This window comes from Trichosurus vulpecula, chromosome 7 (assembly GCF_011100635.1).
Source record: "Trichosurus vulpecula isolate mTriVul1 chromosome 7, mTriVul1.pri, whole genome shotgun sequence".
NCBI classification, from domain to species: Eukaryota; Metazoa; Chordata; class Mammalia; order Diprotodontia; family Phalangeridae; genus Trichosurus; species Trichosurus vulpecula.
The window spans coordinates 269766380-269793983 of record NC_050579.1 but is presented as its reverse complement, the minus strand read 5'-3'; the positions used below and the strand labels follow the sequence as shown (position 1 = coordinate 269793983).

The window sequence follows — 27604 nt, the reverse complement described above, 5'->3', positions numbered from 1 at the left end:
TATTTGTCTTGGTATCCCCAGCTCATTGCCTCGCCCATAGTAGGGCTTTAAAAGTGCATGATCAATGGGGTTGTATTGGAAATCACTGGATTAGGATACAGGCCCTCCATGGGCCTTAACTCTGTAAAATGAGTGGGTTGGGCTAGATGATCTAGGCCCTTTAAGCTCTAAATCCCGTGAGCCTCCTCTATACAAAGAGGTAATGCTTGCACATCCCAGGGTTCTTGTGAGGACAGAATAAGATAGCACACATGCCAACCTGAAATAAAAATAAGAGACATCTGTGGCAGCTTCTGCTGCCACTGCCACCACCATCACCACCAGCAGATGAATGCAGGAGTGTGAGAGCTTTGGAAACTGGCCAAGTATGGGCAATCATAGGCCTGGGTTAATGTTGTTATCTTTCCCTTGTAGGGCTTATAACCAGCCTGGCAGGCCTCTTCCCGTTTCCTCACCCTCTTTCCCCTCCTCACTCCTTCCTCGGGGAGGTGTATCCCGTGTCAGCCAAGGCACCTGTAGCTGTCACTCCTCTGAGCAGAGACTTTCGATTATGGAAAGTGACTGAGGAGCCGGGGGAGCTAGGCAAGAACAGCCAGGCCTCTGAAGAAAGGCTTGACTGAAGCTCCCCCTGTTTTTATTCCTCCCGTTTCCAAAGGGCAGTACTGGACCAAGGTCCTAAGGTGAGCCCCAGAGAATCTCTGCCAATCAACAAGGGCTTTCCTTTATGACCTCCTAAGTGCTAGCTGGCATAGGTGTAAGCTGGCCTCAGCCTGTGTTTTCTATACTTTATGCAGCAATCTCTCCACTACCATTTTTTTTAAACAAAATCAAATTGTCACACCCCAGAGTTTTAGGCAATAAATCTTACGAGTTGAAAATTTCAAACAATTTTCAGAGTTCTGAAGTTATTTCAATTTTTGTAAAGTCTAAGCCTTAGACTTTTAAAACTTTAATAAAAGGATTTGTTTTGTAAAACTTGGACTCAGTCAAAAGGCTGCATGCAAGGACCTAGAAGGCCACATGTGGCTTCGAGGTCACAGGTTTTCCACCCCTGGTCTAAGGTTTCTGTAAGCCAAGATAGTAATTATTATTGTACTGCTCAAAATGAATGGAGTTGAGAAATATAACAGACGTCTTGATGTTTTTAACTTTTAGACAAAGATAAACTGTATGCTTACACAGAAGAAGTGCAAATGCAGAAAGAGTTGGGAGTGTGTGTCATGAACTGATGCCGACTGAGAGTGAGGGTGAGGGTGTCTGAGCTGCTGGCTCAGTGCTGGTGACTGATTTGAACTTCACTTTATATTCAAAAATTGGAAATATTTGTGTCAGAGTTGTACTGGATAGCATTCAATAATTTTGGTAATTGCTTTGCTCCTCTCCCCCAAACTCTCTCCCCAGAGAAAATGGTCTTGAACCCTTTGGCTGCTGAGAAGGTCTACAATATTCGAAATCAGGTATATGTGGAAAAGATCAGGAATTAGGAGAGAGGCACAGACTGGTGGGTGGCTGTAGGGGGACCCTCAGGGGAGAGATAGAGGCAAAGATGGGGGAAGGAGAGAGGTGGGATTGAAGGGGGAAAGGTGGGAGATGGGATACTGGAGGAGTCTCCTATGCCTTGGCCTCACTCACCTTTCCTCTGGTGCTTTCTCTCAGGCAGTGCTCTGACACATCCAGGACGTAGTGGCAGTCACTGGACAGGTAGTGTAGGAGGCAGTGGGAAGCCTGAAAATTGTGAGGGGTTTGGGGGCAGAAAAGGCTGAAACAAGACAGGGAAGGTTGAGGAGGCAAGTAGGCCCATCAAAGATCGTCCAATGTGGAGTGCAGCTGTGAAGTGGACATTCTCTCTTCCTCCCTGACCTCTGCTCATAATGAACCTGCTGTCTTTTTTGACTTCCCCCATCCCCCAGGGACTGCATTCCTGCCAGCATCCTAGTATAGATTCAGGAAGGTCCAGAATCCCAAGAGCCCAGTGCAAAGAAACAGAATTCTCAAGATATTAGAGTAATTCAGCTTTATTGAGGGAAGATAGCCATAACATGAAGGGCCATCAGAGATAGCAATGGAAACAGATCTGCTGGGCTCCTGGATGGACATGAGCATCCCAATGGGGTCCCAGAGGGAATGTGGTACCTCCCTCCAAACCAGCAAAGTCTCGTGAGTTTTTTCATAGAGTTCTCTGGGTCTAACGAGGACAAGGCGTTGGGTGCAGGGTTCAAGGAGACTGGTAGTGGAGGGGTGGAAAGACTCCTGAGTAAGTGGAGACCAGCTGATATTCACAGTCCCCATTGGCAGAAAAAGAGCTTTGGGCAGTTACTCCTGGTCTTACACTGACAGGCTGACTTCACTTCCTGTGGGAGGTTTTGAGCTTCCCTGGGGCTTCTTCATTTAGCTGTCTCAGGGAAGCTGCTGTCTTATTTTACACCCAGATCTTCTAGGAAATGGATGAGAGGGCTGTGAGGCTTTAGGCAGGGAGATTACTGGCAGGAGACCAGCGATGCATCTCATCACAAGTGCCTGCTTTGGACAAAGCCCTAGGTGTCCCAGCCTCACAAAGAGTGGGGAAAAAGTTGGCATCTGCCCTTTGAAATGAGGCCAGCAGAGCAAGGAGAGAAATGGAAGGAACTTAGAGATCATTTATTAGAACGTACATATACACAAATAACGCAATTACTATGTAGTAAAATACATTTGTGACATGAGAAAACTTAGGTCTGAGGTGACCTGACTCGCTTGTCACACAGCAAGGTGGCTGAAAGGGAACAAGACCCCAGGTTTCTCCCTATTCTTTTGCTTTACAAGGAAGGAGGACTGAGATTCAGAAGTTCCACACGGTGGCGTCCCTAATCTCACAGTTTGTTTGTCTCCATGCATCCGCCCCAGCCAATGAGAACTCGAGATGCTGAAACTTCACTGGTTACTAACTAGTCTGGTTAGGGAAGGTTCCTATTCCAGGAAAAAGAAACCTAGGCTTTCTTGTAAAGCTCGGGATTTCCCAGTATGTGGCCAAATCCTGTGATCATACTCTGACCTGAAAAATGGGAGGCCTTGGAATTTTCTTTTTTATTAGGAGGAAAACTCTATTTAGAGGGGTGCTTAACCATGTGTGTGTGTGTGTGTGTGTGTGTGTGTGTGTGTGTGTGTGTGTGTCCTGGACCCCTCTGGCAGTATGATAACGACTAGGGACCCTTTCTGGGAACAATCCTTTTAAATACATAAACAAAACACATGGAATTACAAAGAAACCCAATTACACAGAAATAAAGATGTGATTCCTCACCCCACCCCTCCATCCAAGTTCATATGAACCCCCTGATGTCCATCCTAGGATCCTTAGGGTGAGGGAGGGTTGGGTCTTGGACCCTAGGTTAAGACTTGCTGTAGAGTGGTAGATAAGTACCTGTGAACCTCCAATTGGCTCCTGCTACTGGCACCCCTGACAGGTAAGACCTGCATCTCGGGGCGTGACCAAGTCTCCCCCTCTCCCACCTGCACAATTATGATAACCCTAGCCCGGTGTCCAACCTTCTGAGGTCAAGTTCCGTAGTCTTGGGAGGTGGTCCGAGAAAAGGCTGGCGGGCCCTATCAGGAATGGAGCTAGATTCGGAAGCCAGGCATGGAAGCAATGGCTTTTATATCCCTGGGACTGCTGTAAACTCAGGCATATGGACTGATGCATGGGTGCAGATGCAGCCAATTTATCACGCAGGAAAATTTCAGGCAGCTTTAATGTTTCTTTATCCTCCTATATCGTATATCCTCTCTTCCTCTCCCCTTCCCCTTTTCCCCAACCTCTACTCTTCCCCCTCCCTTTCTCTCCAAGTCAGAGAGTTTTCTGTGACAAAGTTTACAGAAGGATGGGGTCAGCTGCGTGCTATGATGCCAGTACTCCCGGTTTCCCCCGAGATTTCCTTCATCTTCCCCCGCCATTTTCCTCTTTCCTCTCCTTTCGGGTTCCCTTTATTTTCCTGACCCTGCCTCACCCACAGAAACACAGCCTGTTAGATCGTGTTTTACAGAGGAGGGAACTGAGGTTCAGAGAGAGGAAGTAACTTGCTTGAGTGGACATCGCAAAGAACTAAGGTCTGCTGTCTGCAGGTTCGCTATGCTTTCCTCTAATTCGCTTCCAACCTTTTGCTGCATTTTCCTGTTGAAAAGTGAACCAGATTTCCTCCTTAGGGATAGGACCCTCAATCTCCCCACACCCCAGCAGGAAGCGGCTGACGTCTCAGCTCTTCCAACCCCGCCACCTTCCCCTCGTCAGGGGTGTCATGGTGACAGAGACCAGAGTGGCTAGCCCAGAGCAGAAAATCTTACCTCTAGAGTTCTGGAAAATCAGAATTCTCCGTAGGCCAAAAAGGGACAAGTCAGCAGGAAGCCTGTTCTCCGAGACCCACACTCAACATCAGAGTCCTAGGGAAAGAAACCCCAGGTGCCAGCTCTCCAAAGCGAGAGAAGGTGAAATGGAGCAGAGGCTTCCTGTTGAGGTCCGAAATTCTGTGCGTGCCTCCGGGGCGATAACACGAAGTACCGCTTGATCTCTTGATCTCGCTGGGGCCTCCAAAATGTTGTACCAGAAGCGAGGGAGACACACCACAGAGTATAAGTTTTAAGTGGAGAATTTATTAGCCAGCGGCCATTGGGGTACTGCACCACAAATCAATGGCCCTGTGTTGGGGTGATGGCTTGGCTTATATAGGATATGTGGGGGTACAGGGCAGGGAAACAGGAACAAAGGTCCTGGCTGATCAAAAGATTCAGTCAGGTTATCATACTAGTGGGATAATCTCATTTACATTCCTTGGTGGAGTCACGGAGCCCCAGGGATATCTGCTAGAAAGGGTCTGCCAGGTTATCCTTTAGTGGGATGGTCCTATCTATTGACATTCCTTGGTGGAGTCATGGAGTCCCAGGGGGTTTGCTAAATGCCAAAGATATCTGAGTCCATTCTTTCTGGGGGTGCTTGTCAATAGCTAGGGGTTTCTCAGGGGTTCCTAATTTTCCTTGTATTACACTGTTAAGAGGAGAGAGGCTTTCCAGTTAGATGAAGAAGGATGGGAGGTGGGGAGAAGGAGCTGAATGCCTTCCATCTAAGGACTTTACTGAACTTCCCCTTCCCCAGAGGAAGCAAAAGTGGGAATTCTTGATCCTTCTTGTCCTGTTCTTGGGGAAGAGGAGGGCTAGAGTGATCAGTGCATCTTGGCAAGTTTAAGGTTGCTTTAGCTGACAATTGTTTGAATTTGGTGCCCTCAGCTGACCAAAGGCAATCCTCTGCTTCGATCTGTCAAGTACTGTCTCTGAAAGGGGATCTTTGGAACTCTGCCTCTAGTGGGACCAACACAATGCTTCCCACCTTGTCTTTTTGCAGCCATTTTGCTTCTACAGAAGTTTTTCAATTTCATGCAATCCGAATGATCAATTTTATCTTTCATAATTGCCTTTCTGCCTTGTTTGGTTAAGAATTCATCTCCTACTGGAGGCTTTAAAATGAATATGATCTCTCTTCCAATTAAAAAGAAAATGATATGATCTTTAGTATTCAGATTGCATGCTTAATTTGAATTTATTGTGGATTGTGGCACAAGATGTTGGTCTAAGGCTTATTTCTGTCAGACTGCTGCCCAGTTTTCTCAATAGTTCTTCTTAAATATGGGGTTCTGTTTTGGGTAATTTATGTTTTTTAAGTTAACTGCTTACTGAAACATTGAACCCTTGCCCTCAGGGAGATGACATCCTAATGGGGGAAGCAATGAGTATCATCAATGAAACAGATTTGGAGGTGACAAGGGTAAATTAACACCATGGATGACAGATTTAGAATTTTAAAAGGTTTTGACTGGGTAAAACATATAAGTTCAGAAAATTAATTTTAAAAGCATAAGATAGAGAAACCTATCTGGATAATAGGTCATCTGAAAAATATATGGAGGTCCTACTGGACTGACTTCCAGGTTAATGTGAGATAGTTGTGTGCTTGGGTTGAGCTCACAGGGACAAAGTCTTCAGGAAGTGGGGGGTTCTGTTGTCCTCTGCCCTGGCCAGATCATATCTATCTTACTATAGCCAACTCTAGACACCACACTTAGGAGAGACACATGTACATTGGAGATGATCCAGCCAACAGGTAACCAAGATGGTGGAAGTCAGTGAGTTTGTGCCATGTGAGGCCTGGATAAAAGAAATGTTTAGGAGAAAGCACTGTAAAGAAGGGCCATGATTGCTCTTTTCAAGTATTGGAAAGGCTATTGTGCAGTGTTTGGTGGCATAAGTCTAGAGTAGCAGCTACTAGGAAAGCTGAAGTTGGCAAGAGTCCATGCAGGAGGAGGAGGAGGAGGAAGAGCTGAGGCATAGAGAACAAGGAGAAAAAAAATGAACTGGAAAAGCAGTGGCAGCAACCAAAAAAGCTAGACATTTCCCAAGACACAATAACAATCACTGAAAAAATTTATGAGAGAAATAGAATTAGGTTAAAAAGAAGAGAATCATTAGAAGATTATGGGCGGGTGGGCAGGGGCGGGGGAGGTTGGACTAAATATAGGTGATTATTTATGTGACTTCTAACTCAAACTCTGTGATGAATTCTTTGAATAAGGTAGTGATTGAGTGCTAGTAACCGCTGAGAAATCTCTGGAAATGAGGAAACTAAGTAATTTAGAAACTAATATAGAAAAATGAGTTGAAATGTAAGCACACCCGATTGACTCAAAATAGAGTGATTTTATTGGAGGGTATCCTGGCAAGGCGAATGAGGAAAGCAGAGCAACGTCATTGTGAAATGGATGAAAATTCAAAGAAATACGAGGCAGACAAAATTGGCAGATTATGAGGACAGATCAAGGAGCAAAACATCTAAGAATTATTGTAGGTCCTGTAAACTAACTTAAAAGTAAGCTGTTCTGGACCCTTGGGTGGTGAAGTGGGTGGATCACCAACCCTGGAGTCAGAAGGACCTGAGTTCAAATCTGGCCTCAGACACTTGACACACTTACTAGCTGTGTACATTAAGCAAGTCACACAGTCAACCCTGATTGCCAGTAAGCTGTTCTCAAGTCTGCATTGTTTCTATGGTATAATGTCCTCCTAATTCTTTCTACTGGCTTATTCCCAGTACAGTAAAGACTGGAGAACTTCCCAGATGCAGCAAAATGCCACCAGGTAGCATTTGACCCACACATCCAGAAGAGTGAGTGAAATGTTCACTGGTGGCCCAGGGTGGAGAACCAGGGTTAGAAGTGCCCAGGCAATGTACCCATCCTTCTCATCTTATTGGCTTTTTATGTCCTTGGCTTTTGGGCTTATTAAGATCTAATGTGTTTCTCTCTCTCGAGATAGGGAAGGTATTCAATACTCCTGAACTCCATCTTTTTTTTTCCTTAGAAAGCTCTGCAAATATATCACAGTCACCCAAATGAAGCCCCCCAGAGTTTCTCTTTTTGTACATTTTGGGATTTTACAAGGCAATATTACTTTAGTCTTTGTAATGCCTTTCTAAATTAGTGATAGACCTTAAGTCTTTTAAAAATTATATTGTATTTCAATTATTTTTAAATTAAAATTTTAAAATAAAACATTTCAATTATCAAGAATTTGTTTTTTTCTTCCTCCCACCTCCCATCACTCATTCCCACCCCCTACCCTGAATAGAAAAGAAAAACAAAACCCTTGTAATAAATGGACACAAGTCAAGCAAAGAAATTTCTCATATTGGAGACTCCAAAGATATGTCTTATTTTCAATATTTAGTCCGTTATCTGAGGTGGGTAGCATTCTCCATCATGGGTCCTTTGGAATCCTCAGAATTTTCAAGGCTTTCAAAGTCATTTATTTTTACAACGTTGTTCTACAAATTATCCTCCTGGTTCTGCTTATTTTAATCTGCATGAATTCACATAAGGCTTCTCTGATTTCTCTGGAACCATCTCCTTCATCATCATTCCTATACCAAAATCTGTTTAGCCAATCTAAAAATGGTGCGTACTTCTTTAGTTTACAATTATTTGCTATTACAAAAAGGTGCTGTAATTAAAATATGTGTGCGTATTATGTACATGTATATAATACACACATATTATATGTATATATACATTATACCTTTTCTTCTTTCTTTGATCTCTTTAGGATAGAGACCTAGAAGTGCTCCTGCTGGATGAAAGGGCACACATAATAACTTTTGAGGCATAGTCCCAAAATGCTTCCCAGAATGACTGTGCCAATTCAGAGCCTCACCAGAAGTGTGCCAATGTCCCTGTTTACCTTCAGCCCCTCAAGATTTGTCATTTGCTTTTTTGGGCAGCCTACAATTCTTAATCCTTATTAATCTGCTTCTTCACTCCTTTAAAGCCTGTAGATGGCTCTAGAGACAAGCCTTTCCTCCTGATACTCATCTACTGTAAATTAGCAGAGTTACTTATCTAATCTCAAGATGCCTCTTTGGGGTATGCTTTTTACTTTGGTCCCTTAGAGAGCCAAATCAATTAATATCCCAGGTTTCCTTCCTTGGACAGGTGCCTTCTAGTTCTTTCACTCCATGCTACGTGGACGATCAGCAGTTCGTACGCTTCGACAGTGACAGCGCGAGTCAGAAGATGGAGCCACGGGTGCCGTGGATGGACAAGATGGACCAGGTGGATCAGGAATATTGGGATTGGGAGACGTGGAAAATGAGGGTGACAGCACAGGATTACCGAGTGGGCCTGGAGAACCTGCGCAGCTACTACAACCAGAGCGAGGGCGGTGAGTGATGTGGGGTCCCGGGGTCACGAATCACATCCACGGACCAGGGTGGGAAGGGAGGCCGGGTCAGGATCCGTCCCACCGTCACCAGGGGTCCCACGGGGTGGGAGCCTCCTGAGGCTGAAGGAACTACTTCCAGTGCCATCCCAAGTCCCGGGGGGGGGGGGGTCACGGAATCAGCGCCTAGTGGGGAAAGTCTGGCTAGGCTGACCCCGGGACTGGGGGCAGGGCAGGGGTCCACACCCTCCAGCGCAGGTACGGTTGCGAAGTTTCCCCGGACGCCTATGACGGGTACGACCACCTTACCCTGGACACAGAGACCTACACATGGACTGCGTCGGTGCCCGAGGCTGTGAACACCAAGCACAAGTGGGAGGCGGAGCAGAGCTTCGTGGAGAGAAAGAAAGACTATCTGGAGGAGACGTGCGTGCAGTGGTTGCACAATTACCTGGAGATCGGGAAGGAGGCTTTGAAGAGAGCAGGTACCACTCCGCCCCACAGAATGTGCATGGCACTCAAGGCCCCTGGACGGCCCTTCACCTCCCCTGCAGCCTTAGCCCCGGGTTCCTAACTTCAGGGACCCCACGAAGTCAGGGCTCGGATTGTGGGTTGTTCCCTGTTGCCCCTAGAGAAGGGAGGGGAGGGGGAAAGAGAGATCCTGGAAAAGCCTCTGACCATTTCCCCCAGACCCGCCTTCCGTCCGAGTGACCCGTCACAGTACTCCCCATGGGGAGGTGACCCTGAGGTGCCGGGCCCAGGACTTTTACCCTTCGGAGATCTCTCTGACTTGGATGAGGGATGGGGAAAAACAGCTCCAGGACACGGAGTTCATTGAGACCAGACCTGCAGGAGATGGAACCTTCCAGAAGTGGGCAGCTGTGGGGATCATCTCGGGCCAGGAAGGGAAATATACCTGCAGAGTTCAGCATGGGGGACTGTCTGAGCCCCTCACCCTGAAATGGGGTAAGAACAGTGAGGAGGGTCTGGGGAAAGGGCTATCCCACACCTCCCCAGAAGAGTAGAGGGATGTGGAGTTACTGGGGGGAGTTGGGGAAGGGGTTAGTGAATCTCAGGCCAGAGAGGGATGAGGGCCTTTCATTTCCCTTTTCCATTTTAGAGCCACAGTCTTCATCCATCAGGCTCATTGTGGGGGGCATTGCTGTTTTCCTCCTCCTCCTCCTCACTGCTGTCATTGCTGGAGTTGTGATCTGGAGGATCAGGAACAGGAATTCAGGTAGGCAAGACTGGAATGTGGTCACATTAGGCAGCAGGCACAGTGGAGATTCTGGCTTCCCCTGAACTGGCAGCTTGGCCTTCTGTCCCAAGTCCTCTGTCTTCCATCTAATAGAATATTACATAGACCCTAATAATAGATGAACATATTTTCTGGATGATACTTTGCCATGGTTTAACAGTCTGCTGAGTCGGGAAACTCCTTCAGACTCAGATCAGAAATGAACATGGGGACTTCTGCCAAAGGAACTGGGTGTCTCCCAGGTGGGGGTTGTAGACCAGACTTGGAAACCCATTGATGCAGGACCTGAGGTTGGGAGGTGCCCATTTGTGGGGCTTCTTTTCTCTCTTCTTTCCAGTATATGTCTGGAGTCCAGAAAGACTGGAGTAGAGGTTGGGGTAGTCATAGTAATTTCTTGTGTTTCTAAGACAAATCAGTGAACTTCTGGGGCCTTTGTATGGTCTCCTCTCCTGGATTCTTTGCTGGATTTTTTTCTTTTCCAGGTGGAAGAGGAGGGAACTATGTTCAGGCTGCAGGTAAGTGAAGGGTTGACCTGGAGGGTAGAAAGAAGGGGCCAGTCCATGATATCTTTGGGACATGAGAAATGTGCTGAGAGGAGAGCACAGTAGCCTTTCCTCAGTGTCCCCTTTATCCCAGTAGCCTTTCCTCAGTGTCCCCCTTTCATCCCATGCCCCAGTTCTGTAAAATATGTCCTTGACCAGGTTGTTTCTCTTCTTTGTCCTCAGAGAGTGACAGTGCACAGGGGCCAAATGTCTCTTTCACAGCCAAAAGTGAGAACTCTGGGGACCCTGGAACTGGAGAGGGGCTGGTGTAAAGGGGGCCAAGCAAAGAGGGTGAGTATGTGGGTGGTTTGGGGTGAGGATTGGATGGGTGGCTTCAGAATGATAAGAAGCTTGAGACTAGAGGTGACTTTGGTGGTCCCCCTTAATCTGTCTTTCTTTTTTCATCTTGAGAGAATTCCCCTGTGTGGAACTGAGAAAGAAGGAGGATATTCAAGTCTCAAAGTTCTGTTTTTTTCCTAGTTGACCTCTGACTTCCCTCCCTAGCATTGGCCCCTGTGGTCACCACTGTACTCTACTGGCCAAGCCCAAGGGAAGCATCATTTGTGCCCTCACCCTGTTATCTAAGGCCTCCCACCCCTGCTTTCTTTCTTTCTGCCTGTCTCACTTTATTCAGTGAATTTTTGTATATCTGCCATTTGGCCAATTCTGCTTTTCAAGGTAATCTTCTCCTCATTGATTTTTTGGACCTCTTTTATCATCTGGCCAGTTCTGTTTTCCAAGGTATCATTTTCTTCAGTGGTTTTTTTTTTGGTGCCTCCTTTACCAAGCTGTTGACTCCCTTTACATGATTTCTTGCATTACTCTCACTTCTCTTCCCAATTTTTCCTCTACTTCTCTTATTAGATTTTTAAAATCTTTTTTGAGCTCTTCCATGGCTTGAGAACAATTCATATTTGGGATTTTACAAGGCAATATTACTTTAGTCTTTGTAATGCCTTTCTAAATTAGTGATAGACCTTAAGTCTTTTAAAAATTATATTGTATTTCAATTATTTTTAATTGATGCTTTGGATGTAGGAATTTTGACTTTGCTGTCTTCTCTTGAGTGTGTGTTTTGATCTTCCTTGTTGTCACCATAGTAATTTTCTATGGTCAGAATTTTTTCTGTGGTTTGATCATTTTCTCAGCCTGTTTCTTGACTTTTAATTCTTTGCTAAAGTGAGGCTCTGTTTCCAGGGTGGAGGGCACACTGTCCCAAGCTTCAGAGGTTTTGTGCAGCTGTTTGCAGAGATACTTCTAGGGAACTGCATGTTTTCAGTTTTTTCCAAGGTGCTATGATCTAAGGTGAGGTGTGTTTACTACTCTCCTGGCCTGTACTCTGGTTTGTGAGTGACCACAAGAACTCTTTCCCTGCCCTGAACTGTGATGAGGGTCCCTGCTCCACTGAAGCCACTCTGATGTGCTAGTGCTTCTCCTTGCCCACTCAGGAAAGACTGAGACCTGGATCTAAGGATGGGCAAAGCAACAGAGTCCTGGCCCCCAGTGTCAGCAAAGAGACCCTTGTAATCTTCTGACCAGTTGTTTGAACCCCTTACCATCTGTAGGCTGAGAGCAATGGAAGCAGGTGCTGCAGCTGCTGATTAATTCACTCCCAAAGCCTGCTCCTCATTTGCTGGGGCCTGATCTGTGTACCTTTTCTGCCAAACGTTTAAATTTGTCTTGGCCTGGAAAATTCTTCCCCCCCCCCCCATCCTTTTTGGATTCTGCAACTCCAGGCTTTGTTTTAGGGCATTATTTAAGGTCTTTGGAGGGGTTTGGGGGAGAGCTCAGGCAAGTTCCTGCCTTTACTCTGCCATCTTGGCTCTGCCCCTGCCTGTCTCACTTTGCAAGGAGACAACCAGCAGTAAGGGTGTATCAGTAATTAATGTGGGACTTTTTTTTTAACTGTTTTCCCTTTTGGAGCACTTATTCACTGAAGTGCCCTTGATGAATCTGGCCTTTGTTTCTTTGATTAAATCAGGAGTCTTTGATGACTAACTTAGCTTAAGGGAAGCCTAGTTTACATGGGTTTGAGTTGCATGTTTGTGATGCCAGAAGCTTTTAGGTCTTGTGGGTTTGAGTTGAATGTTGTGACACCCTTTGACCCTGAACAGGGTGCTATATAAACTCAGCAGTTGGCATTTTGCTTTTGGGGCTCACTCATGGAAGGAGTGTTGAGACTTTGGGCAAGCTGTTGTAACTATCCCCTGCTAACCCAGAGCCATTGGTGCTCCTCTTTTTGGTAACTATGTGTGTGATGTCTTGATCAGACAAAGCCTGTCCGTTGAATATTGTTATTTGATCTGTTGATATTTTCTATTTGCAAATTCTGTTTGTATTTCCTCTTGAGTTCAGGGTGCTGGCTTTTCCTCCTGAACTAATGTTATGCCTTGCCCCCCCTCCAGTTTCTCCATCTTGCCCCAGCTCACCCCACTATTTTTACTCCCATCTCTACAAACCCCACTGTTTGTACTCCCGACCACTGTTTGTGTTCCGTTCTCTACGGAAATAATCCTGCCTCAGCTTGTCCCACTGTTTGTGTCCCCATCTCCATGGAAATCTAATTGTGTTCTTTCTCTTTAAATACTCTTTCTCTTCCTTTACTCAGGGCTGTTCAATTTGAGTAATTACTCTGAACAGTCTCGTGCTTCAATAAATCCACATCTAAATTTATATCCAGGTCTCCCTTGCTTTTTTCTGCACAACATTTCTGGAGGCCCCAGCGAGATCTGGGGGTGGCCTGTGGCACCCCCTGAGACCTGGGCCAGGTAGGGTCTTGTCCTCAGGTAGTGGGCATCTCCTCGTCCCGAGTTCTAGGGGAGCTGGCCTCTGAGACATTAATAATTGGCATTTAGGCCAAATGTTTCAGAGCCCCTGGAGCTCTGGAAGGAGGGGAACTAACCCATCCTCCGATGCCCACCTGCCCTCTATTCAGACCTCTGTGGATCGAAAAAAATAAAAAGAAAATAAACCTCTAGGGGAATCCATCTCTGAGACGTTCCAGAGCCCCAGAGGGTAAGTTGAGTCAGGTTTCTGGTTTCTGGTGGGAATTCCCTTCTGGTTTTGGTGGAGATTCGGGGCCGCATGTGGCTTTAGCGGTCAGTAAGTCTGGGAGACAGACTAATTAGTCTGACAGGCCCACCTTCTGAAAAAGTACCAATCTCCCACATTCTGGAGACGGTCCAGCCTCTGCCTGTTCTGGTTTCTGGTATCTGTCCCGGGGTGTCTTTTTGTTTTGTGTTTTGTGTGTTTTTGTCTGTCTGTCTGTGCCTGTACGTGTGTGTCCAATGAGCGAGAGTAGCCTGTCAGCTGCTGCAGCAGCAGCAGGCAGTAAACTCCCCCCTTGCACCTCCCACTGGTATTCCTGAGGAGGGAGCAGAGCAGGCCATGTGTCCATAGTCTGGTTAAAGTTTAACAGCATAAGGAGAAATGCCCATAAGTTAAAGTCAAGTTGCGGGGGGAGATTGATTTATGTTGAAGATGGGAGAAAACAGGGTATGTGAGAAAAGAAAGCCTGAGAAGCGTTAATACCGAGTTCTCAGGGCTCTGGCATAAACTCCGCTCAGAAAAAGGCAGAGTTATCTGAGCAGAAAGACTTAAAGGTAAAAACTCAGGAGAAAAACTTAAAGGTATATGGGAGAAGTTCCTTTGAACTTGTCTGCACTAAAAAAAGTTTCAAGATAAGGAAGAGTTAACTCCTCCCTAGAGATCAAAAGGGGAACAGCTAGAGAGGTATTTTAACCCTTTTTCTGCCTACATAAAGGAGAAAAAGTTTTCGTGTAATGGGACCCAACCAGCAAAGAAGTGAAAAGTGAAAATGTGTCATTCCTAATTTAATGCTTAAGATAAATTAGAGTTCATTTTACTGCTTGTCACTAAAGTTTATGGGAAAAGGAAAAGAGAGACTGTGATAAAAGGGAAGGTTAGTAAATTAAACAGGGAAGATTAGTAAATTAAAGTCTTGAGCAAGCAGCTTAGAGTAAAAGGTTTGATAGCCTGAGTTAAAAACCCAATAGATGAAGTTATAGAGAGATGGAAAAGGATTATGTTCACCCACCCTTTGGACTAGATTTGTGAGTAGGTTCTATTAAATTTAACATGAATATTGGTCCAGTATGTCACTTTAAACAGACCAGGTTATAACAGGTGATTCCAAATTGTAATAGTATTCTTAATTGTAAAATTATTTAGTATATTGATTGGCAAAAACAAACGTTCAAGTTAAATAGAATTGCTTCATATGTGAGTTTTCTCAGATGTGAAGTTTATGTCAATGATGATAAGATGAAGGTGAAAATACATCTAGCCAAATTGGTAATTAATTAATTATGATTTTAAAGGTTTAATATGGTATTGTTATATTTTTAAAATTAAGTTCATGTTGCTAGGTAACAACTGTTTGGTTCATCTGTGTTGTTAAATAAACAATTTCTGTAAGTGTTGTTAGACTAACAATTGTACTGTTAAAATAATAAATGGATTAGGAAACTGTTAAGTCATTTCATATGACCATGTCTTTTAAAGAAGTTTAATTTAAGAAGTTATAAACCTCCAGGTTTTGTAGCAGCAGTACTGGGATCCTTATTTGTACAATAAGTTGGGAAAAGCCTGGGAGTGGAAGTTTTACTGAAAGAAAGAGAACAGTGGAGTCAGAAGCTAGCTGACCTCTGAACCTGGCTTTTAAAGTCAGTAAGACTAATTTTTAGTAATTGGCTTTTAGGATATTCTTTTAAAAATTAAAATTTGATTGTCAGGTCCAGGTAAAAGCTTTAAAAAAAAAGAAAAGGTATTTGTCAGAAACCGCTATTATTGTCAAGTTGTGATACCCAAAGACCATGGTGAGTCAGCCTCCCTGGACCTAGCCCCGACCTCCCCTCCTGTTGCGCCCCCCCCCCCCACCTGCCCTTCTTGTGCTGAGTTTCTCCTTCATGAGCTGACAGAGTCAGCTTCTGCCAGCCCCGACCTGTACCACCTTTTTTCCCTAGTCCCTGGGGTTTGGGCCGGATCTAACTCTCCTGGCTCCTAGCCACAGCCTCTCCAGTTTCTATTTGTCAGTATCCTATATCTTCTGAAGTCCACAGGGGCATAGCTCTTTGCTTTTCTCTCCTCCAGTGGCCCTCCCCCAGGACTCAAAACTCCTTTTCTATCCTCCAGAGAGATTCGTTCTCTTTCCTCAGTAGCTCTCCACATTTCCTGCCTCAAGGAGGCTGGCATCCTTGTCCCATGCCGGTCCCCCGGAACACCCCTCTGCTTCCTGTTAAAAAGCCTGGTACTTCTGACTTTCGTCCAGTGAAAGATCCTTACACCCTCCTCAGCCTCTTGCTACCCACCCACACTGTGGACACTGTCTTGGACCTTAAGGACGTTTTCTTCTTCATTCCTTTGGCTCCTGCAAGCCAGCGCCTTTTTGCTTTTACCTGAGTCAACCCTTCATCAGGCTTCTCTGGCCAGCTGACCCGAACAAGGTTGCCTCAGGGTTTCAAAACTTCCCCCACCCTTTTTTATGAAGCCCTCCACCTGAATCTCTTGCCTTTCTGGGAATCTAACCCTTCTTGCTCCCTCATTCAGTATGTTTATGATCTTTTGTTAGCTACATCCACTGAGGATGGTTGCTTTCAAGCCACTCACTCTCCTGTTTCTTTTAAATTCCCTGGACTACCTCGAAGATCTGTTGCACCTCTGTTTCCTACCTTGGGCGCTGCCTAGAGGCTGGAAATCTCTCTCTCTCTCTCTCTCTCTCAAGCTTGTATCTAGGCCATCCTAAACATTCTTGTTCCTACTACCAAGAGGCAGGTCCGTGAACTGCAGTCTCTGGATCCTTGGGTTTGCTGACCTTGCCAAACCCCTTTACTCTTCTACTGCTGGGTCTGGCCCCCTAGTCTGGACCCCGGCGGAACAAAACTCCCTTGACCCCCTAAAAAGGGCCCTCGTTTCTGCCCCTGCCTTTGCTCTCCCTGACATCACTAAGCCCTTTCATCTTTTTGTGGCAGATCAGCCCCTGCCCTACCCTTTCTAATTCTTCTGCCCTTAACCCTGCCACTCTCCTTCCTGACTCCGACGATTTTTCTGTCTATTTACAAAGAACAGGGCCCCCTCACATCTTCTGGTAGGACAGTCGGAGGCAGGGGGGAGATCCTTGCTCCCCTAGACTCTATTTGGCTGCCCTCTCAAGTTTCTCTTGTCCACTGCCTGGGCCATCAACTCGGCGACTCGCCTGAAGCAATTGGCAACCGCGCAGCCGATGCGGCTGCCGGAGCAGCACCCCTCTCAGAAGCTGCCCCCCTTCTTCTTGTTTCAGACCCCCTCCCCCATGCCACTCCTCCTCCCTCCTATTCACCCTCGGATGATTCCTTCATGGTCAAAAGAAAAAAGGGGAGGAAGGAGTCCGGGTGGTGAGGTTTTGGGAGATGGCCAAACTTTTGTTCCTGAGGTCTTGGGGAGGGATTGGGTGGGAAGACTCCATCAGATTACACCCCTGGGGGGGGGGAAGCTACTCAGGGACAGATATTACATCCCCCACTTAGACAACATCCTTACCAGCGCAGTCACCAGATGTGGTCCTGCGCCCAAGTGAACGCAAAACAGACAGAGACAGCTCCACTGGGGGTGGGGCTGCCGGGGGTGCAACCAGGGGAGCAATGGGAAATGGATTTAGCTGAAGTCAAACTACCAGCAGCAGGTTTTAAATGTCTTTTGGCTTTGCTGAAGAAAGAGACAGCCCTGATGGTTGTAAAGAAACTCTTGAATGAATTTCGGCTTTCCCCCTAGCATTGGCTCAGATAACGGCCCCAGCTTTGTTGCCAAAGTATCTTAAGGTGTGCCCACGGCCCCAGAGCTCTGGTCAGGTTGAATGAGCAAACTGCACCCTTAAGGAGTTTCTATCTAAACTTCTCCTGGAAACCCAGGAAAACTGGGTCACTCTACTCCCTCTGACCTTGCTCTGCAGTCGATGCACTCCTAATAAATTAGGTTTGACCCTCTCTGAAATTCTTTTTGGGCAGCCCCCTCCTATTAATGCTTCCCTCATTAAGTTCCTACAGGGTCTGCAATGTACCCAGTCTTGGCTTCATAAATCTGTCCGGGAAGCCCCGCCTGCTCCAACTTCTGACCACCTCCACCGCTTCCAGCCTGGGAACTTTGTCCTAGTCTGAAAACATACAGCCTTTGGTCTCGAGCCTAAGTGGAAGGACCCTTACACTGTCATCCTGACCACCCCATCTGCATTCAAGGTTAACTCCATTCCTGTCTGGCTCCACCACAGCAGTGTGAAAGCAGCTACATCCGCACACTGGAACGCAGAGCCCCTCGACGACCCCCTAAAGCTAAGACTGTTCTGATCTCCTTCTTAATCTTCCTATTAACACCTTCCGTGGTCCCTGGCAATCCCCATGCCCCCAAGCTAAGCTCAGCTTGGTTAATCACTACAGGGAACAAACAGTCCTGGACTTTCCAAAGTCATGAAGACATACATCTCCCCCTCAATACTCTTTTTGAGGGCCCACCAGCAGATGCAGGCTACCTGCTGTTTTACTTCAGGATGCCCAACCACATGTGCCTGCCCTTGTGTCACAGCCTACAACCTCCCCTCAACTGACCTTAGTGACTTCCTGTGTGTCCTACCAGGCAGCATTAGGGACTCCAACCAACCCTTGAACCCGTTACTCCGTATCCATACAATCAAGTCCGACCCCTGGCACCCCAAACTCGATCTTATTGTCCTAAATCCTTTCGACCCCGCCTGGAGAGGCCCAGTCTCTCGGGTACTGGGACTCATTATTATCCCTTGGGTGACCCTGACTGTGACCAAGAAGTCTTTACCAGGTCTCCATCCCATTGGCTCAATAGGGGACCTGGCCATCCCTGCCCCATTAGGGAACCTAGCCATCCCAGCCCCAGCACCTATTACTCAGGAACCGCACACCTATCAGGTTTCCTTGCTTGCCCTTTTATCGACTGTTCATAAGACACTTAACCACATACTGGGCAAAAATTGTTGGATCTGTGTTAAGCCCCTTACTATGTAGTGGTGGCACTAAATGCTTCCATCACCCCTACCTCCAACACGGAGAACTGTGAGTGGAACCAACCACGGCTCACCCTTGGGGATATACAGGGAACAGGCCTTTGCCTTACATCATCTAACACCACTTTATCCAGTTCTCAGTATGGCTCCATTTGCAAACAAACTCAGGAGATTCAGGCCTCCAGCTCAGACTACTTCCCGGCCCCTCCAGAAGCCTTGTGGGCATGTCACAACGGCATTACCCAGTGTGTCTCTGCTACTGTGTTCTTCAGACACCAACAATGCCCGAAGGGCCCCCTGTGCATCTTGGTGGCCATAATTCCCCGGGTTTCCCTCCTCCTGAGTGAGAAAGGCTGGTGCTATTTTTCCCCCGAAGAGCAACCAAGTTACCCTCAAAGGTGAGCAATACCATGCCTCATCCCCATCTTAGTGGGCCTGGGGCTTGTGGGCTCTGCTGCCACTGGGACGGCAGCCCTAGTCAAAGGGGATCTCAACTATAAGGCTTTAAGTGCACAGGTAAACACTGACCTCTCCCATATAGAGCAGTCCATCTCAGTCCTAGAAAAACAAGTGAACTCGTTGGTGGAGGTGGCCCTACAGAACCGCAGAGGCCTTGACCTTCTTTTTCTCAAGCAGGGTGGCCTATGTGGCCCTGGGTGAGGCTTGTTGTTTCCACGCTAACAGCTCTGGGGTGGTGCAGGAAAGTCTGAGGTTGGTACGCCAAAATATTGCCAATAGACAAAAGGAACTGGAAAACTCTGAGAACTGGTACCAGTCCCTGTTCCATAGATCCCTTTGGCTCACTACCCTGGTGACAACCCTGGCTGGCTCCCTCCTCCTCTTCATTATAGCTCTGATGGTGGGCCCCTGCCTCATTAATCGTTTTCTGCAATTTGTCAAGTCCTGCATAAACTCTGTTAAATTACTATTGATTAGGGATCTTCATTACCGATTTGCAGATCCCAGTCCCCCTGATTCTTGTGACAGATACCCTGAGAAGGTGTTAAAGAACTGACACACTTAAAAAAAGAAGTGGGGAATGTTATGCCTTGCCCCCACCTCCAGTTTCTCCATCTTGCCCCAGCTCACCCCACTGTTGTTTGTACTCCCATCTCCACGGACCCCACTGCTTATGTTCCCTTCTCCACGGAAATAATCCTGCCTCAGCTTGTCCCACTGTTTGTGTCCCCATCTCCATGGAAATCTAGTTGTGTTCTTTCCCTTTAAATACTCTTTCTCTTCCTTTACTTAAGGCTGTTTGGTTTGAGTAATTACTCCGAACAGTTGCCGCTTCAATATATCCACATCTAAATTTATATCCAGGTCTCGCTTGCTTTTTTTCGGCACAACGCTAAGTGAATGATATTTGTACGTTCGATTAAAGTAAGATTGTTAACCTTTCAAGTTGCTTTCCTTAGAAAAGCAGATCAAAAGAATCTGTGTTAGCAGCCCTTCTGTGTGCTGGTTGTTGTTGGTCTTACACAGCCACAGCAGCTTCTAGCCGCATTGTTGTTACAAAAGGCCAGAAGGCTTTGGAAATGAACCCTCCTTCGATTTGATGTTGCACTGAACTCTGATACTTTTCCTACTGCAAAAACATGTGTAATTAGTTCTTTTTCTTGAAACTTCAACTTTCTTCCTCCATCTCAGTTGAATTTTACATTTGGACGGGGAATCCTGCTTTCTGCTTCCCCTCGCCCCCCATCCCCCGAGTCTTCTGGCCGTGTGACAGGGAAAATAAATTAAAGCTTGAAGGCTTCTAAGAATTCTTATGTTTGCTCTGCTGAGTCTGTGATTTCAGGCTGGGGTGGGGGCGAAAAGGGGAAGGAGCTCGGGAGAGGAACAGTGTCTTGTACGCAGCGATTTGATTTGAACTACTCCAGTGTCCTTGTTGGCGTGGCATATTCTGATTTGTTCCAGGGCTTCAGATAAGACCCAGGACACATACTCCTGTAACTGAAACTATGCACAAAGAGAATGATAGGTCACTAGCCATAGGCCTACCCTCAGTGCCCACTTTCAAGGACTTTCAATTCTCTATTTTGTTGTCATTTTCCTCCACCCTTGTTATGTGCCCTTGCCTTTTTTGGTTGAAGGAGCCTCCCTAAGGGCTCCTGCGGTCTCTGCTCAGAGCTCAGTACAGGGCCTGGGGCTCCATCTCTGTTAGTTATGGATGGCCACTGCATTGAATGACTGCCTTGTCCCCTTTTTAGACTGCCTCAGGATTGGGACTTTTCTTCCCCTCTGAAGAACAGAAGGGTCTGAATTTAGAATCAATGAAGGAAGGAATATCTGGTTTCTTCTCCCCCTTCTCTGCCTCACTGAAGCGCCCTATCCATGTTTAGAGCCAGTTTGTCCCTCTCTACCTATAACCTCCTTTAGGAGAACAGAATGTCAGGTCCGATTCTGGGGTCATGTTGGGGCATTGGTTGTTCATATCACACTTTGAGGGTCTGGGACATAGTTTTTACAACAGAAGGTTAGAGGCCTCCCTGTGAGCCTCCTTTCATCTTTCAAGCAGCCCAGAGATTTCATGATAATAAGTAGTTGGATGTTCTCTCCTGGGAGGGAAGCCATTTTATACCATGGCCAGACATGATTTTGGGACGCTGAGGCTGAAGTGGGGAAAGAACTTAGTGGAACTATATTCCTCATTGAGTCCAGAGGCTTCCTCTTGCTTAAGTCATCAGTTGTGGAGGGTTGTAGATGAAGGGCTTGTCTTCTCTTTTCTCACAAGACTTCCTGTCCCTCTGTGGCTTACAAGTAGTAGGACAAAAAACTTTCCTTTGTACCTCTGATGAATATTTAGTTCACTGAAATATGAAATATGTTTCAAAGAACTGGAATTGCTTTTCTGACTTGATCCGTAAACCCTGTGACCCCCAGAGTCTAGCTTTCTGGATCCCCCTTCTTAACAATTGCAAGTGTCCATAAGCAGGAAGGGCCTGTTTCAGGAGGCTACTTGTAAGATCCAGGATTTCCCTGCCTGGGGAACCCTCTACCTCTCCCATAACCATGGGGTGTTCTTTTTGCTACCCAAGGAAGAGGCCAAGGATCTCCAGATTGATTAATGGTAGCAGTTTAATCAGTCATTGTAATTACATACATACAAGGGCAATCCAGGGCAGCTTCCAGACAGTTCAGTGGACCCCCACAAGGGAACCCCCCAAATCCCTGCAGCAATTATAGAAAACAGACAAAGGGAGGAGGTGCTAAAGAGTACATCACTACTGATTGGTGGATAGTTTTGGTTTTCTGCTTAGTAATGAGCTTGAGAGTTAAGCTAATGTTATGCCCCAACATAAGTTTCTGTGCTAATCATGTACCTGTCAAATGTGGGTCCTGACATTCTTGTTATGGCTTTCATAGGTCATAGTATCTTAATTTATAACTCAGTGTCTAAATTCTGATTCAGTATCTAAGTTATGATTTTTTTAACAGGTCGCAATGTCCAGGCTTCTACCTTTTACAGAGTTTAAATCTTCATGGCTTTCCGCTTATTCCTATATGTTGTGGCTTTTCCCCAGTTCTGGACCCCACACTCCTTTTTGGAGCAACTGAGTGACCATATCTTATGGGGTTTGTTACAAGGTGGATTCCATGCAGCTATAGGTTTGATCAGAGGTGTCAAATATACAGCTTGCTGACTGCTGCAATGTTCTGGACTGCTTTGGAACCAGATTAAAGTATAGTTTGGGAAATATTTAACAAAGAAGTGAAAATACAATAAAGCAGGTAACATTTCATTTTAAATCTAAGTTAGTATGTGGCCTGCAGGGATCCTTATGCACAGATTAGTGGCTCCCCTTTCTATTTGGGGGCAGCTAGGTGGTACAGTGGATAGAATGCAGGGCCTGGAGTCAGGAAGATTCATCTTCTTGAGTTCAGATCTGGCCTCAGACACTTACAAGCTGTGTGACCCTGGGCAAGTCATTTAACCCCATTTTCCTCATTTGTAAAATGAATTGGAGAAGGAAATGACAAACCACTCCAGTATCTTTAGCAAGAGTACCCCAAATGGGATAAAAAAAAGTGTTGGATATGACTGAAAATGATTAAATAACTACAACGCCACATTTCTTTTTCAGTTTGACCTCACTGGTTAGACTAGCTGACCTCTGGGGGCCCAAACCTCTCTCAAATTCTGTGATTCGGATTTCCCCTACATTTACGGTTGGTTCATATCAAGGGTTCCCTGGCCCTTTGCCATTACTCACTCAACACATATAAGACAATGTAAAGATGTTGAAGCTGTTCATTGTGAACCATTGCTGGGTCAATATCCTTCTAGAGTCACATATATATGTGCTGGGGTCAGGGTCTGTTGAACAAAGGCCTTCCAATCCCAAATATTATCTTGCCCTATATGTGCCTTTGCTTTGCCTTTTTGCTTTCCTAACAGTCTCCCTGTAGCTCACAGGTTCGAAGCAAGAGATTTGGCTTCTTATTAGCCCTAGTACCACCGATAACATAAATGTTATTCTCCTCATTTTACTCATGAAGAAACTGAGGTATAGAGAAGTTCAGTGAGGGGCTCAGAGCCATAAGCCCAATGAAAGCCAGAGTTAGGACTTGACCTCAGGTCTTCCACTCCCCATGGTACCTCTCAAGCCCATTACACCAAATCCTAACAGCAATCCTGGTTGAAGCATCTTCCTTCTGTATCTCCATTTAATTCTTTAAATATTGATATCTCATTCTGCAGCTTTCGCTCTTCTAAATACCCTTTTTATAGCAATGATCCCCCTTGGAATCTGTAAATACGTCTGAAATCTTTTGACAAAGGGATGAGAGGGGAGAGGAGGCATCCCTGTGTAACACAGTCATGTGCTTTCAGCACCTGTGCTTGCAGCCACTGAACCTCAATAGCACGCCTGCAATCAACCAAACTAGCCTGATCCAAAATTGGGGGAATAGTAAACCAGCAGATGAATTCCATTTTCAGAGGCATCCATGTGAGATGCAATTGGGGCTCACTTTCCTTTTAGTCTATAACAATGTTAAGAATTAGATTTATTTCCCTGTACCAGAATGATGAGGGAAATAAGAAGCCCACATTAGGTACTCTTAGGCAATTTTCTTATACATCAGTTGTTTCAGTCATGTCCAATTCTTAGTGACAACATTGTGGTTTTTTGTTTTTTTTCGGCAAAGAGACAAATAGAGTTAAGTGAAGTCACTTAGCTAGTAAGTGTCTGAGGCCAGATTTGAACTCAGAAAGATGAGTCTTCCTGACTTCCTGACTTCAGGTCAGGCACCACCTAGCTGCCCTTTTCATATGTGTATGATGGTGTATGTGTATGTAGATATGTATGCATGTATATCCACACATAAACATACATGCATGCATATATGAATATGTGTGCATGAGAGAAAATTACTAACCAGTCAATTCATTAACAAGTATTTATTAATAACCTACTTACTATATGCCAGTCACTGTTCTAGTTACTGGGGATAGAAAGACATGCATGGGCAGCTCCTGCCTTAAAGGCATTTATATCCTGTCAAGGTTTATCTAGGACGAATTTTCTGTCATCGCATTTGATCAGAGCACTGGCTGTGTGTGTGTGTGTGTGTGTGTGTGATTATAAACTTGAAATATGATCATTTCCCTATAGACTGCATTTTGATTGTTTTAATGTGATTAACTTTTATAAAATTTAACACCATTGTTCCCAAACACCTGTTTTCTCAGTGTTTCTGAACTTCTTCCTGTTCTCTCCTATACATTTTATATGCTCCCTTGAGGATCTTTTTTTTTTAATGTCACTCTCATTGCCAGATCCCAAATTGCTACATCCCCCAAACCCAACCCCTCCTTTGTAATGAATAAGTAAATTACATTGGATCCACCCATTTGCTCTGACTAAACTGGTACACCTCATTCAGCATCTTTAGTGGGGCATCTCTCTATCCCAAAGTGGAAAACCACCGTGGTTGTCGGTCTTTGGGAATTGTGACTGGTGCTTGAATTGACCAGAATTCTTAAGACTTTCAAATCGTTGCAATTAGTGTATAAATTGCTTGTCGGATTCTGCTCACTGACTTTGTATTCATTCATACAATCTTCCCAGGTTCTGGGGTGGCTTTTATTTTTGATTTTGGCAGTTTATGTGTTTGCTTTATCAGAGCAAATGTTGATTTTCTCGTCCTCCTTTCTCCCCTCCCTTATTGGGGAAAAAAAAAACTGTCAAAAATGTGACCGAGGTTGGGGGTGCGCAGTCATTGCCCGAAGTAATTTTCCGCCCTGAGTCGAGGCTGATGTCTCAGGATCTCAGTCCCTGAGGTATTCTCATACAGCTCCAACCCCGGCGGTGATTCTGTTTACGGGAGATTGGCTCCCTAGAGTATCTGCTGTTGGTGAACTTTGACAGGCATAGTGTGAGTCTGAGCATGGAGTCCAGGGCACAGTGGCTGGAGAGGGAGACACGAAGACGCAGAGAGAACTTGCCGATTGACCGAGTGGACCTGCAGACTCTGCGGAGCTCCAACAACCAGAGCGGAGGCGGTGAGTGAAATGGGGGAGTCAGCTATCCCATTGACCCACACCCAGCCTGAGCCTGCTCACTGACTGAGGAAGGAAGGGCGGAGAGCGGCAGGATCTTTCCAGGGTCACCTCTAAGACCTGCCCAGGAGCTAGAGGAGGGACCCAGGCTGGGGTCTAGAGGCCGGAGTTTAGAGGCCGGATGTCCAGACCAATAGAGGAGAGAGTGGAGCAAGTCCATTGTGCAAAGTTCGGAGAAGGGGTTGGGTCTGGTTGCACAGATTCTGATGCGGGCGGGGCAGGGGCTTTCACCATCCAGGAGAGGTATGGGTGAGAGGCTTCCTTGGACTGGAGCTTCCGCCGTGGAGTCAGGACATCTACAGCGGTCATGAGTATATCGCCCTGGTCATGGACACTTACACCTGGATGGCGGCCCCCGCGGCTTCGAACATCAAACGAAAGTGGGGTGAGGATGAGAACACCGAGGAGAGTTGGAAAGCCTTTCTGGAGGAGTGCGCGCTGTGGTTGCGCAAATACCTGGGGAACTGGAAGACGCAGCTAAGGGTGAGGTGCAGCCGTGCTCCTCACTTCTTCTCCAGCCTGCCCCGCCCCGTCTCCGGGAGCCCGAGACCTCAGCTGCCAGTGTGTGCAGTGGCCAGGGGTCGGGCTTAGCTTCGCTTTCTCCGCTCCCTCTCCGCCCTACCCTTTTTCTGCCTTATTGGCAGCTGCAGCTCGGCTCAGGACTTCCAGAATTTCAGGGCACTGACCTCGTGTCCGTATGTACTTAGGTTGTGTGTCCTCCCCTGGTCCTTGTGTCCTTGGTGGGGGCTTAGCTTCAGAGACTACAGGCATTAGGAGACTGTGGAAATCCTTTTGCTCTTTATCCCATGGTCCTCCCTTCTTCAGAAGTGTCTCATCTCACTACTTCTGTCTGAGAGGTGACTCTGCTGTAATGGGCCTAGAGCTTCTACCTTGCAGACATCTCTCTGACTGGGCTGAAGGATGGGTGATGGGGGTGGGGGTGGGGAACAACTCCAGGATGTGGAGCAATTTGAGATCAGGTCTGCGGAGATAGGACCTTCCACTTGGGATGACCTCAGGCCCCAAAGGGAAATATGCCTGCCTAGATCAGGACCAGGGACTGACTGAGCCCCTCACCCCGAAATGGGGTAAAGACAATGAAGTGTCTCTGGGAGGTGGGGAGGGGAACCATTTTCTTTTCCTCAGCAGAAAGATCTGGAGCTATGGGCTGTTTGTGGGAGGATCAGGCCTCATCTTCCACTGGAGTGGATCACTTCCTCTTTCCATGAGAGTGAATAGAGGGCTGGACTTGGAGTTGGGAAAGTCTGAATTTGAATAGACATCGAATAGACTTAGACCCCGGACAAGTTACTTTTTAGAGTCTCTTTCCTCATCTGTATAATGGGGATAATGACACAACTGTGAAAATAAAATGAAATAATACCAGATATCCCAAAGTGTCAGTGAAATTTCAAACTATTTTAAAAAGCCGTTACTGAAGCTTTAAACTGCACTGAGACTTTTGGGACATCTGGTTACCGGGAATCTGGATTTTACTGCTGCTGCTGCTGCAGAGTCACGGTCCCTTTGCAGAGGGGTTATTGTATTGTTGGAGCCACTGCTGTTGTCTTTCTCCTCCTCCTCCTCCTTCATCTCCTCTATCTCCTCCTCACTGACTTTATTGGTGGAATGGTGATCTGGAAGAAGAACTTTGCAAGTTGTATCAGCAAGGCAATGACAATATAGACGATAATTGTGTGGTTCTGTATCACAAAATGTAAGACTCTCCACATAGAAGGCAGAAGAAGGAAACCATTCATTCAGACACCAGAGAACCAGATCCCCAAACCAATAAGCCCGATCTATCACAGCAGCAAAGAATTCGATACATGATATCACAGCAGAGAACCACTCCATTCCCAAACCATCCTGCTGAGTCTTTCCCACAAACACACTCCCAGCACAGCTAGCACGCCTACACCTGCTCTCTCCCTCAGTTCTAACTGCTCTCTGATCTTTACCTGTGGCACGCTTTCTTTTTCCTCTCAACAAGCTCCTCCCACCACATGTGACTTAGGCTTCCTGGGATGTAAGCAGGTCACATGGGCCTATTAATGGGTGGGGAAGATCTTCAAATTTAAATTACCATTACACAGGTACAGAAGTCTGAACAGTAAGTCTAAAGCATGGTGGGGATTCTGGGTCCCTCTAACCAGTCTTTTCTTTGTTCCTATCCCACAAAGCCCCCAATCTCAATATAAGAGACTGAGAATAAGGGAAGTTCTAGGGCTAGAAAAGAGTAAACTTGTACATGAACAACATTTCTCTTCATCTCTCTGCCTCTGTCTCTGTGTCTTTGTCTCTCCCTTCCTCCCTGTGTGTGTGTGTGGTGTTAGTGCCTCTCAGCGGGCTAAAGGAGTGCTTCAGTAACTACTTCAGCCTCAGACCAAGTCAAAGGAAAGAACTGGGTGCCCACCCAGCAGGAGTTACAGGTCAGAATGGGAAACCTAGAGTTCTTAGTCTTCAGGTGAAGGGTATACAGT

General features: G+C 46.2%; 1 pseudogene; it reads left to right on the top strand.

Annotated features, from left to right (window-relative positions):
* The first annotated feature begins 2062 nt into the window (after positions 1-2062).
* LOC118858018 overlaps positions 2063-27604 on the top strand; it is a 128188-nt pseudogene continuing 102646 nt past the window's right edge.